Source organism: Mustela erminea, chromosome 17 (genome assembly GCF_009829155.1).
Source record: "Mustela erminea isolate mMusErm1 chromosome 17, mMusErm1.Pri, whole genome shotgun sequence".
Taxonomy (NCBI): Eukaryota; Metazoa; Chordata; class Mammalia; order Carnivora; family Mustelidae; genus Mustela; species Mustela erminea.
In genome coordinates, this window is record NC_045630.1 from 67,979,117 (window position 1) to 67,991,935 (window position 12,819).

Here is a 12,819-nt window from a genome sequence, read left to right on the forward strand (position 1 = left end):
CGAGCAGTGCCTGTTGCCCCCCTCTACATAGACAGCAACCACTCCTCAGCATGCAGGAAGAGTGTGGTCTCTGCTGCTGATTTCCTTCAAAGCCAGCAGCTCCTGTGACTCTTTCCTGTCTGGGGAGAGAGGCTGAAGCCCTGGGTTATCATGTTTCAGGACTGAGCTGTAAGAGGCTCACAGTTTTTTTTTGTTTGTTTGCTTGTTTTTTTGTTTTACTACTCCTGATTCTCTCATTTCTTCTGGCAGAACCCCTAGGAATACCCAGGGAGGCAAGCAGCATCCAAGTTCCTGGCTTTTCTCTTCCAGGGACTTAGTCTCCAAATGGAGTATGTGGTTCAGCGTATTAGACACAGTGGGCCCTCAACAAACCTTATCTTCCTTTGTCTTCATGAATACTTTCCTGCTCAAGATCCCTCTGATCTCTTCTCCACACTGAAGAAAGGGCAGCCTCAGAGGAGTGCCCCAAGCATGGAGGGGGCCCTAGAGGGAACTACAGTAATCAAGGAATGCCCTGCAGGCATATCTTGATCTTGACTCAATTGTCGGAGTCTCCAGGTGCCAACCGGGATGGCCATGTGCACCCCTGCCTGGAGCCCTCAGCCACTGCTTCGAAGAAAAGGGGAAATATTCGCCAGGGAGCTGGCCAGGTGGCATGTGACTCAGAAGTGTCCCATGAGGATGCTAGAGAAGCTTCTGAGCTGTCTGGTCCCGACCTGCTCATAACCCAGACCCAAACCCTCAGGGACCAGAGTTTGCCTGGCCAAGCTACCCGTCAGCCCAGTACTCTCCATCCCCTCACCCATGGCTATCTCTGCACCGCAGTGAAGCCAGCCCTGCCTCAGGGCCCTCAGCCAGGACAGCCAGGACATAGAAGGGACACAGGCCAAGGGGACCTGGGCGAGAAGGAGCTTCAAACAAGCCCCAAGGGCCAGCTCTGCAGAGTCAGCTCCTGCACACAGAGAGCAGGAACCTGGGACCAGGCCATAGCTGGCGTGGCAGAGCCCTGGGGCATGTGTTGCCATGGTCCTTGGGTTTTGTGGTGACAGAGGGCCTCCACTGCATAAACCATGGGAGGAGACTTGGACTCTGTCACTCAAGTCAAAACCACATCCCTGTCCATAACAGTGAGTCACTGTACCAGAAAGAGACTCACAAACAGCTCTTCACTTTGGTCCCAGGAAGACCAAAACCTGAGCTTCCGGCCACTTGAACATGTGGGCAGGACTTTCCAGTATGATTTAAATCTTGACTTTTGAATCTTGACTCTCACACGTATTTCCATCATCCACCTCAGGAGGCCTGTGTACATGAATAAACAACAGAATAACGCAGTGTAGACAGATGCAGTGAGAAAACCAGTTGTGAGAACAAACTCCTGCCACATGTCCCTGCCCCAATGGCAGACTTCCATTCCTACCGCCACAGTGGAGCGCACAGACTACATCACGCTGCATTAGGTTAATTGTGTGAAAAACCACCCTCAGTCCAGTAAGCTCCTGGCTAACGGGTTCCCTTCCTCACTCTGCATCCTCTACTTCCCATTCCTAAGAAACAAATTAATTCTTAATACATTTTTTAGATTAACTTCACATCAATTTAAAAGGAAAAAGAAAAAAACACTTGACTTTCCTAGGAGATTTGAGCATGAATATTATGTCTGGAATTTTTTTACACCACTGGCCCTTGTGGTTCTCAGGCCTGCAGGTTTGGACTGGAACTGCACCAGTGACGTCCCTGGTGCAGACGGCAGTCTGTGGGACTTCTCCATACAATGAAGTACATAGTATGGGTTATGCTTCCATAATTGCATGAGGCAATCCCTTGTAATAAACCTCTTTTCTCTGGGGAACCCTGAGGGATACAAAGCACAAAGAATGATCTAGTTCAACAAAAAAGAGGACGTGTTTGGGACAAGAGCAGCATGACCTCTGTGCTTTGGAGCTGGCAGTCCTGGCAGGTGCCCATGAGCAAGTTACAGACCAGTAAGATCCGAAAATGAGATGAGGTGTGAGAATATCTGGTTGACACATGGATAGGAAAGACCACGGCAGAGACTCAAGAATAACAACATTGGTTCCCAGGACACATTTGAGAATAGTCTCTTCCCCAGTCTGTTTTTGGAAGACAGGTGACACGGCAGAACAAGAAGGAGATTTGAGCTGGGTGGGAGTGCTGACCACCATGCACACTGTCTGACCTTGGGAGCTTGTTGTCCTCTCTGAGCCTTTGGCCTCCTATCTGCAAATGGGAGCAATTGCCCCATCTAGTAGGGTGGTTAGAAGACCAAATGAGACCTTCTAAGCAATGCCTGTTGCAAAGAAAGCATATCATCAATGGCAAATTTAATGTTGGATCATTGCTACCATTTTTATGATGGGAAGTAATGTCCTTTTTTAGATACTCCAAAGACAACTCATCAGGAGGTCTCCAGTGAATCTTACTTGTGTTGTTGCCATGATATTCTCCATCCTGGGTGCCCAAACCCAGGCACATACATGGGCTCCTGCGTGCATTCATCTACACTCATCAGTCTCCAGTCTGTTATTTCAGTCAGAACTCTTGGTTCTGGCAAGAATGACTCTGGGTCTCTTTTCAAAATGGGGATACTTTACTAGAAGTATATCAAGGACTCAGAAAATGGGAGAATGAGACATAGAAATGAGTGAGAACAGATGGGAGCTGGAAGCCCAAGAGTTAGGAGCCACAGCAGAAACCTGACCCACACACTGCCCCTTCCACGGTCTTGGCTCCACAGCCCTGTGCCACCAGCAGAGTCCTGGGGTAGAGGTCTGATTGGCTGAGCCTGGGTCACAGCCCACCCCAAGGTAGCTCAGGCAATGGAGGATGAAGAGTCTTCTTCTTTAGGCTTTTCAAATGAAGGCTACCCTGCCCTCTACCACACTCAACCTTCATGTAAGTCCATCTAAAGGAAAATCAAAGAACCAGTGGGAAGGGGGTACTCTGAGACATCAGATAAGTAAGTAAGCAACAAGAATCTGCTGAAGGCAGTAACTTGATCATCTGAGAATTTGACTGCCTGACCCCCAGCCCTACTTCCCTTCTTAAATTTCAGAGAACACCCTTGGTGATAAGATTCTTTGAACTTCCCCTTTTTGAACTTCTTCATCCTGACCCTTGGAAACCTCCGTTACCACAACTCTGACACCAGTTTCAGGACATCAAGATTCTCCAAGTCAGTGGTACCATGTGTATCCCATCTCTATCCCTGGACATCTGCGTGAAAGTGCCAAGGTCCAGATAGTCCCAGCCCCACAGGGAACTGTGATTATCTGCTGATGGCCTGCCTGCCCCCATGCCCCACCCCTCACCCTCTACAACACACACAGCCCCACAAACTCAGCTCTTTCCCTGCCTGGAAAACTTGAACATTAAAAGAACGTGAGTCTGAGAAGTTCTAGATTCTATATGTTCCAACTACAGATTTATCTCATTAACCAGTTGAAATATTTTCTTGGCTCTACTTTCTACTCTGAAACGGGAGATATTTTTATTAGATGTGTTCTGTGATCTTTATAAAATCAATACACTTGCTGGTGTGACTTACCCTAATACAGGAGAATCAATTTCTTCCTGTGTCTTTCTTAAAAAACCATAGTTAACTTCCACAAGCTGTCAATGACCCCAATCTAGCTCTTGCTCAACATATATGGCAAGATTCTTTTTTTTTTTTTTTTTTAATTCGGCAGTTCTCTAAGGTAGGAACTCCACCCAGTGGCCAAGAATTAGATGAGGAGTTTAGGAAACCCTCCAACTTCCTGAAACTAAGTAGTGTCTTCGTGGAGTCCAAGAGCTATGTATTCAGAAGCCGCTGGATGGCTAGGAAGGGAGACGAGAAAGAGCCCTTGGACCCCCAAACAGAACTCTGCCTTGAAAAATAGATGGTTTATTGGTTTATTCTTCTTCATCTCTTTGGTATAACTGATAAGACGTCCCATAATCAAGAGCGATGCAAGAGGGCTTACGGCAAAAGGAGTTCGCCAAGACCAAGCACCATATGGAAGAGCTTCTCTGCCGAAGAGAAGACTGGTTCACCACTCTGAGCACGAGGCACTACAGGACTGGGAGCTTCTTTTCTTTCTATCTGAGACCAGCCTCCTTCAGAAAACCTCGCTCATTGGCCTCCATCACTGCTCCATCACTCCTTTCCTCCCTGACTTACTCTACCACATCCTGAAGCAGAACCAAGGCCAGGACAGTGAAGGCATTGCCCTTGCCTATTTGGTGCACTTCTGAAAAACACTGTTCTCTCATCCATTCATGCATTCACTTACCTGGTCTGCGTTTTGACCACTTTTCCCAGTAATATGTGCTGACCCCAGGGGAAATATAAAATTCTACGGCACACATGTTCATTTGGTATACACTGTTGACTCACATGGTATTTAAAGGCATTGTTTAAGTTAGCTACAGTTAGGAAATCAGGAACTGGAGCTTCTCTTATAAAAATTAGAAAATGAGATGACACCAGATTTTCGGACTTGGTAACAAAACGGGTAGTTGAATATCTGTGTTTGCAGATGCAGTGTGTACCGTCCACTTAACCACAGTCTCTACTAATCCCTGTCATTTCCCTGAATCTGAAGCCAGACGACAGGCTGCCATGATTCTCTCAAATATCCGGTTATTTTATTTATAGTAGATGTAAGAGAAGAGTGACTTTTTACCCACGTCTCTACCAAAAGTGGGAAAACAAAAGATAGAATAAAAACTTGTAGTTTCAAGAAAAAAATAGATCATTTCTTTGTGAAGAGTAAAAAAATGGTCCTAGATAAGTATGCAAATAAAGTGGGTCTTTGCCAATTACATACACATAAAGATACTATTATGAAATTAATTATAGTAAGAATTATGGCAGGCTCAGAAAAGATGCATGCTAGAGAACACAATGAACTAAAAACAGAACTGAACTTTAAACAGGCTTCTTTTTCTTGTTCTTAAATTAAATATTGCCACTAGGGAATGCAGCTATGTGTTTAATAAAAAAACAAAAGGCTTTCCAAGCACAAACACTTTCAGAGAGGGTAAATCTATGAAAGAATGTCTGTTGAGGGCAAAAATATTATGTTTCCTGAAGAGAATCAAGCATTGGCAGATGTTCAGGAAGCTGAAAATATCGCCTAGAACTGAAAGACTAAGTCTATGAAAATTTCAAATAATTCATGGCATTTTTCTATGGCAACTTGTAAGATTATAAGTATAAATAATAGCACTTGGACTGCAATGTTCATAGCAGCAATGACCACACTTGCCAAACTGTGGAAAGAGCCAAGATGCCCTTCAATAGATGAATGGATAAGGAAGACATGGTCCATATATACTATGGAGTTTGATGCCTCCATCAGAAAGGATGAATACCCAACTTTTGTATCAACATGGACAGGACTGGAAGAGATTATGCTGAGTGAAGTAAGTCAAGCAGAGAAAGTCAATTATCATATGGTTTCACTTACTTGTGGAGCATACGGAATAACATGAAGGACAGTAGGAGAAGGAAAGGAATAGTGAATGGGAGGAAATTGGAGGGGAGACGAAGCATGAGAGACTGTGGACTCTGAGAAACAAACTGAGGGTTTCCAAGGGGAAAGGGAGTGGGGTTGGGTGAGCCTGGTGGTGGTTATTAAGGAGGGCACGTACTGCATGGAGCACTGGGTGTGGTGTATAAACAACAAATTTTGGAACACTGAAAGAAATAAAATAAAATTTAAAAAATAGCACTTGGAGTAACTGTATTCATTTCAATAGCATTAAGAATTAAGATGGGACTCTGGTGTTAACAGCGTATGGAGATAAGTTGTATCAGATACTAATTCTATGTAACAAACCACTCTAATTTTTTTTAAGATTTTACTTATTAGAGAGAGAGAGAGAGAGAACACAGCAGGACGAGCAGCAGGCTCCCCATGGAGCAAGAAACCTGAGCGAGTTTGATCCCAGGACCCAGGATCTTGACCTGATTGGAAGGCAGATAAGTAACCGACGGAGCCACCCAGTCGTCCCATCCACCTAAAACTTAACGGCTCAAGTCAGTGGCCAGTTACTTATGTTTGGCAGCAGGGGCCAGGTTCAGCAAGACAGTTCTTACCACCTGGGCAGTGCTGGCCTGATTCTTCTGGGCTCTTACGTGTTTCTGCTACCAGAGGAAGGACGGCTTTGGGCTGCCTGGTTTGTGATGGCCTCACTTAGCGTGGCGGGATGACGGACTGACGGACGGGGTCCTCTCCCCATGGTCTCTTATCCTCAGTGAGCTAGCCCAGGCCAGGTCACATGGCAGCTCCTGTCTGCCAGACAGGGAAGGCAGATGCCTGCAGTCCGCCACCCAGAACTCACACAACTTCGCTCCTGCCCCTTCTATTGGCCCAAACCAGTCGCAAGTCCAGACCATACTCAAGACGTACAGAAAAAGATCTCCACTCTGTGAGAGGATTCTCAGTGTAAGGTCATTCCTGCAGGGAAGGGAAGAATTTGTGGTCTGCTGTAAGTGCTGGTAAGTTGAACAGAGCCTGGACAAACTTAGCAAATGGAGTGTAGACAGGCGTCCACAGTGGCCACGGCTACACCGCGCTCACGGGGAGTTTAAGCTCAGGAGCGCCTGGTGGCTCAGTCTTCATTTCAGTCAGGTCATGATCTCAGGGTCATGAAATTGGGCCCTGCATCACGCTCACATGGGGTGTGGGGCCTGATGAGGAGCCTCCCTCTCCCTCTGCCCGCACCATTCTCTCTCTCTCTCCAAAGGAAAAAAAAGAAAGAAAGAAAAGAAAAGAAAAGAAAAGAAAAGAAAAGAAAAGAAAAGAAAAGAAAAGAAAAGAAAAGAAAAGAAAAGAAAAGAAACAGAGAAAGAAATCTAAGCTCAAGCTGGCACTTCTTCCCAATGGTAGGAACTGACATCCTGCATTACATCACTGACTAGGAATCAGTCTGCACTAAAATGTTAGGCTTCTCAAACTCAGTAGTTAAAGCCATGAACTAGACATGCCCCTGAGGTGAGCAGGTCAGAGTTTAGCTCTTTACCTGAGAGTAAGACACAGGGCATGGTGGTCATCGAGGAGTCCTGATTGTCACACCAAAGGGACTAGAAACGAAATAACTTGCTCCCATCATCTGAGGAGCAGCTGGCCTCAGTTCCCCACCAGAGATTAGATCAAATATGGGGCCTTTCTGTGGCTAATACAATCCCATTTGAACACTAACCATTTCTCCAAGAAGCACTCATTCAGAATTGCCCCAAATGAGGGGTTTTAGTCACTGAAGTCAGTTTCTAGAAATAAAGATGTGGATAGCCATGCAGGGTCCCAAATCGTGGAACTGAAAAGTGAATGTGGAAAATGAAACTTGGAACATCAGCCAGCATGCTTCAAGGGGCCTTTCCCAACAAGTGTGATCATTGACGAGTAAGACGATATCCCACAGAACAACCAGTTCGGCAGCGTGGAAATTCCAGAACCGTACACACCTCAGCAGCAGCTCTCCTAAATACAAGGACCTCTGTGCGGAGTTTCTCCCCATGATCGGGAGTGCTTGTAAACTTGTACAGCAGTAAGAAAATAACTGAAGATTGTCACCGTTTAGAGTTTGCAGAACTGAATTTTATGTTGCACATACACTACAAAAGGCCAATTCTGGTCCGGATCTCTTGATGCAGAAGTAAAGACGTCAGGTTTCCAGTTCCCAATTTGAACACGATGAACAATGAAAGAAAAAGTGATGATTTAATTATGTCTACATTCCAGTTTGTTTTTTCGAACTTGGATTTAGAATGTGATCTCCAACTTCCCCTGTTTATATTACACGGCACACAGTTCCAACAGCTCAGTAAAAACAATGACACTTTTGTTTCATTCTGGCAGTTGATTTTGCTCACACCTCACTTTCTGCACTCCACACCGCCTGCCAGGATCCCAAGGCTTTGAATTCACACCCCTTAAGATAGGCTGAGTTAGATTAAAACAGATGCCTGGGGCGCCAATCTATGAAAAGCAAGTAAGGCAGAGTACATCGATAAAATGTAAATTTGCCCCACTCCCGTCAAGTAGCAAGAACTCTCCAGTGCAGTTTTGGAAATCATGCCTCTCTAAAACCTTCTCTCTGTTGAGGTTTTTGTCATGTGCAATTCCAGCTAAAAATCAATAGTCACAGATGAAATCTGGAAGACAAATGCATAGTTTAATGTTGTTCGCCAGTGGATGGGTGATTTTACTTTAGTGTTGTCAGGGAGCAAGAATGTTCCGTCCCCTTCAAGGACCTTCTAGCCAGACTCAGAGTCCAACTGACATGGGACAGATTAACGGGAGAAAATCAAATTTAATAGCATGTATATGGGGAATCTACACAGACACAGAAATTCCAAAAGCCATGGTGCAAAATGAGGTATTTATGTCATCCCAGACTAAGGAGAAGGCGGCAGGGGTCTGGGACCTCCGAGGGAAGGAGGGTAGTTCACAGGGTAATGCGGAGAAGAGCAGACGTACAGTAATTAGAGGTTTGCCCTGCCATGCAGAAGGGTCACTCAGATAAAATTCATCTCCGCTAGTAACCCTTATTCTGGGAAAGACCCCCAGTTTAGATTCTTCTGTGTAGTTAAGGGAGGGGTGAAACTTTCTTTTGAGCCCACAGGGTCTCTGATGCCTACAGCTGAAAATAATCTTCAGGCCAGAATGGCCCACCTAGGGGCAGCCCGTCCTCTGCCCCTATCGTATCTAAATTTTATTTTTTATTCTATTTATGTATGTATTCATTCATTCATTTGATTTGAGTATAGTCGACACACAATGTTATACTAGTTGCAAGTGTACAACATAGGTATCTAAGTTTTAAATTTTTTAATACACAGACTTCCAGTGAATTACCAGGTTTGGAAAATCACCAAATTGAATGAAAAATTATAGCTTAAAGCAATTTTTATTTTGCGGATTTTTTTTCCAAAATGTTATAGCCAGTTGAGGTGAAATAATGAAATTAGTTCCTACTGTTGGAGAGGAAAAAATTCTTACCTACCCTTCAAGACTCTTCTGCCTGGTCTAAGAATTAAACTGACATGATACACATGAACAAGAGAAAATAAAATTTGATTACATCCATATGAGGAAGACATGTAAGCATGAGATTCCAAAGATGTTGGGCATAATGAGGTATTTATGCCATCCCAAACTAAGGAGAACTAAGGGTCTAGGACTTAGAGGGAAGGAAAACAATGCATAGGAAGATAGAAAAGTAACAGTCTGCCATACAGTAACAACAGGCAAAGAGAAATTCTCACAACAGACTTGGCCAAGTTCCTCCCTGTCTTCCACCTCTGGTTCATATTATACCGTAGTTGTCTATGGTGAGCAGATCCTCTGTCCAAATTCTTTGAGGCAGTCACAAGGGAAGATCAAAGTTTCTTTCTGAATCTTTTGGGCCTTGGCTGCTTTGATTGTGAAATAATCTGCATGACAAATTGGTTCATCTTGAGGCCACTCATTCTAATCCCCACACTCCTATAAGTGAAATCAGTGGAGTAAAGCAGTATGTCCTCTCCCCTTCCAAATGAGTGTCAAGTGTCCCCTCACCCCACATCTGGCCCCGATCGATGGGACAAATGGAGGCCATCACACTACACATCTAGAGGTTTAAAAGTTAGAGCTCAATCTAGTAAACTAATAACACAGATTTTATCCTGCTGCCTTGACAAATACAGCTCCCAGCTTGACCTGGGAGTCTAGGTTCAAATGGAAAATTCTTGGATCTTTCGGATTCCCTAGAGAAACTGCAGTGCAAGGACAGTAAGCTTCTGGTGGCCCCACCCTGCAGTGTCCTCCTGCTGCCCCAGCGCCCAGCTCCACGGCACAGCAGGATACATGCAGACAAGCCAGCCTGCACGCACAAGCTTCTGACACATCCTGCAAACGGTACCATCTGTGTCAATCCCTCAGAAAAAGATGAGCAAATGCGCCAAAATGTTAACAGCTGACGAATCTAGGTAAAGGACAAGCCAGTGCTCATTGTGCTATTCTTGCCATTAAAAAAATAAAAATAAAATACAAGACAAAATTAGCATTTTGTTTTAAAAAGGTAATAAATCTCCAAGTTGTGAAGTGGACTGACTTTAACCTGTAAAGCTCATAAGGAACAGAGCAAACCCACAGGAAGGCCTTAGGCTGCAGACCTACTTGCACAGTCTCCACCACATGTGTGTGAGTCATGGGCCTGGAATAAAGGGCCCTAAAGAGCTGTGTTTCTCAATTGACCCATGCTTTTTTTTTTTTTAAGATTTATGCATTTATTTGAGAGACAGAGAGCATGGGGGGCTACAGAGGGACAGGGAGAGAGGCTCAAGCAGGCTCGGAGCTGAGTGGAGAGCCTGACACGGGGCTTGATCTCACAACACTGAGACCACAGATGGAGCCGAAACCAACAGATGGATATTTAACCGACTCAACCCCCCAGGCACCCTTCAGTTGATCCAGTTTTTGAACAAAAAGATCTAATATGTTCATGCACATGGAAGAGTCTAGACTTAGAACAGGTAACCATCTTGGAAAATTTTCTAATACCAGGAGAGTGTCTTTTGCCATTGGAGGTTAGAACTCTCTATGTGTGTACGTAGGAAACGTGAAAGAACTCTTGCAGATAGCAATGGCCTCCAAAGATGTGTCATGGAGCGGACACGCTGCCTTCTCTCTGAGGGTCAAAGCTGACCGTTCTAAGGATTTATTCCTCCATCACTCATGAGTCAGCCTCAGGACGATGGTCACACAAACCACAGCAGCTGGTTTGAGAGCAGAGGCTGTTAATACCAAGATTTATAACAAATTTATCTGTTCAGTTTTTTTTTTCCACTCATAAAGTCCTCTCGAGATGACAGATTTCCTGTCCCTCACTTAAAAATGCATAACTTTCTCCCAGTAATGAAGAACATACCCAGCACCCAGATCTTACATTCTAAATGCCATTTTCCACAGAAAAAGACAGGGAGCTATGGAGGAATGGCTGATTCTAGAGCTGGGGCAGGAAAACACAAGACAAGACCAGAAAACCTTGTGGTGCCAGAAAGCTCTGGAAGTGCTTAGGAAAAAGCATAAGGATGAGGACATGTCCAAGGAACCTACGAGCTAATCTGAAAGAGCCCCCAGTGGCTGACGCTGGAACATTTGGACAGTGAAATAAATGAGGTAGTGTGGATTGTCGCCCAGCGCACAAAATAAATGCACATGAGTCGGAGGAGACAGAAACAAATGATTGAATGAATGAGTGAACACACAGACAAATAAATAAATGAAGGAGAAGAGACAAGTCTTCCCCACAGAGCTGGAATTTAACCCCTTCCTTGTCCCATCCCCTGAGGGACAGGACCCAGGGCTTGTTTCCAAACAGCTGAGTGTGGAAAGGGACAAACAGCATCTTCACGTTGAAGAGACCTGGGGAGACCACTGGAACCCCGTGGTCACAATGAGCAACCCCTGCAAGAAATCATGTCACTACCACAGATTCCCTGGTAGGACGTGACAAGAAGTACCCTCGAGTCCTGTGGCATCCTTTCTGAAATCCCATATCCCTAGGCTCATGTTTTCATGGGAAAGAGTCAGACAAACCCAGACTGGAGACATTACCAAATATTTGGCCAATGTTCCTCAATACCATCGATGTCACAAAAAAATCCCAGGAAGACTAAGAGGAGGTCACAGACCAGGGGAGACTAAGGAGAGGTAAACAAATGAGATGTGGTATTTTGGATGGGATACCAGAAGAGGAAAGGGGTATAATGAAAAACCTGGTGAAATCTGAATAAAGAGTAGAGCTAATCCTAAGGGACCCATCCTGGTTTCTTAGAATTGACAGGTGAACCGCGATAGTGTAAGATGACATCGTTCAGGGAAGCAGAAACAGGTGAGAGATACAAGGCACTTTCTCTCCTGTTTTTGCAACTTATTTGTGAGTCTAAGCTCACTCCAAAATTTAAGGTTTATTCTTATGAGGTACAGAGTTTTGTTTTTGTTTTTGTTTTTAATTTTTTTTAATTTATTTGACAGAGAGAGCACAAGTAGGCAGAGAGGCAGGCAGAGAGAAAGGGGGAAGCAGGCTCCCTGCTGAGCAGAGAGCCCAATGCGGGGCTCGATCCCAGGACCCTGAGATCGTGACCTGAGCTGAAGGCAGAGGCCCCAACCCACTGAGCCAGCCAGGTGCCCCTAGGTACAGAATTTTAAATGCTTTTTTATTCTTTGTATATGAAAAAGATCAGGATTTTCACAGTTTCTTACAGTTACTGACTACAGGTATCACTTCGTGTCCTCCCTTCGTGTAAAATCTAAATGCTGTTCCTGATTAATCAAGACACAACCTAGTAAATTGTGGTATATGCAACCCATGGCAGATATTTCGAAATGAAACCACAGTTTCGGGGCCAGGAACTGAAGCATCCATTTCAGTGACTCAAACACAAAAAATAGTACTTGACGTATGTAAACTATTTACGTCTTTGGAAGTTGATTGTAACATGATTTGTGTGTTTGGACATCTTATACCATGTCAAGAATGCAAAATTTCATTTGATAATTAACATCCACTCATTCAACAAAACTGATGCCAGAAACAAGGGAACAAGATAGGACTTCAACTTCCCCAGGTCTTGGTCAACCAATAATGTTCAAGTTCCCCACTTGTGTAAACCACTCTTGTTGGCTAGAAACTGTATCGGTCCCAGTTCCTGGCCCTAAAAGAGTCATAGTGACACTGTTCACAGCGGGCCGGGTTCTGGGCCACGAGCTCTGCAGCGTCACTGCCCTCGCACATACTTTGATACCAGCACCTCCCACGGCGGTT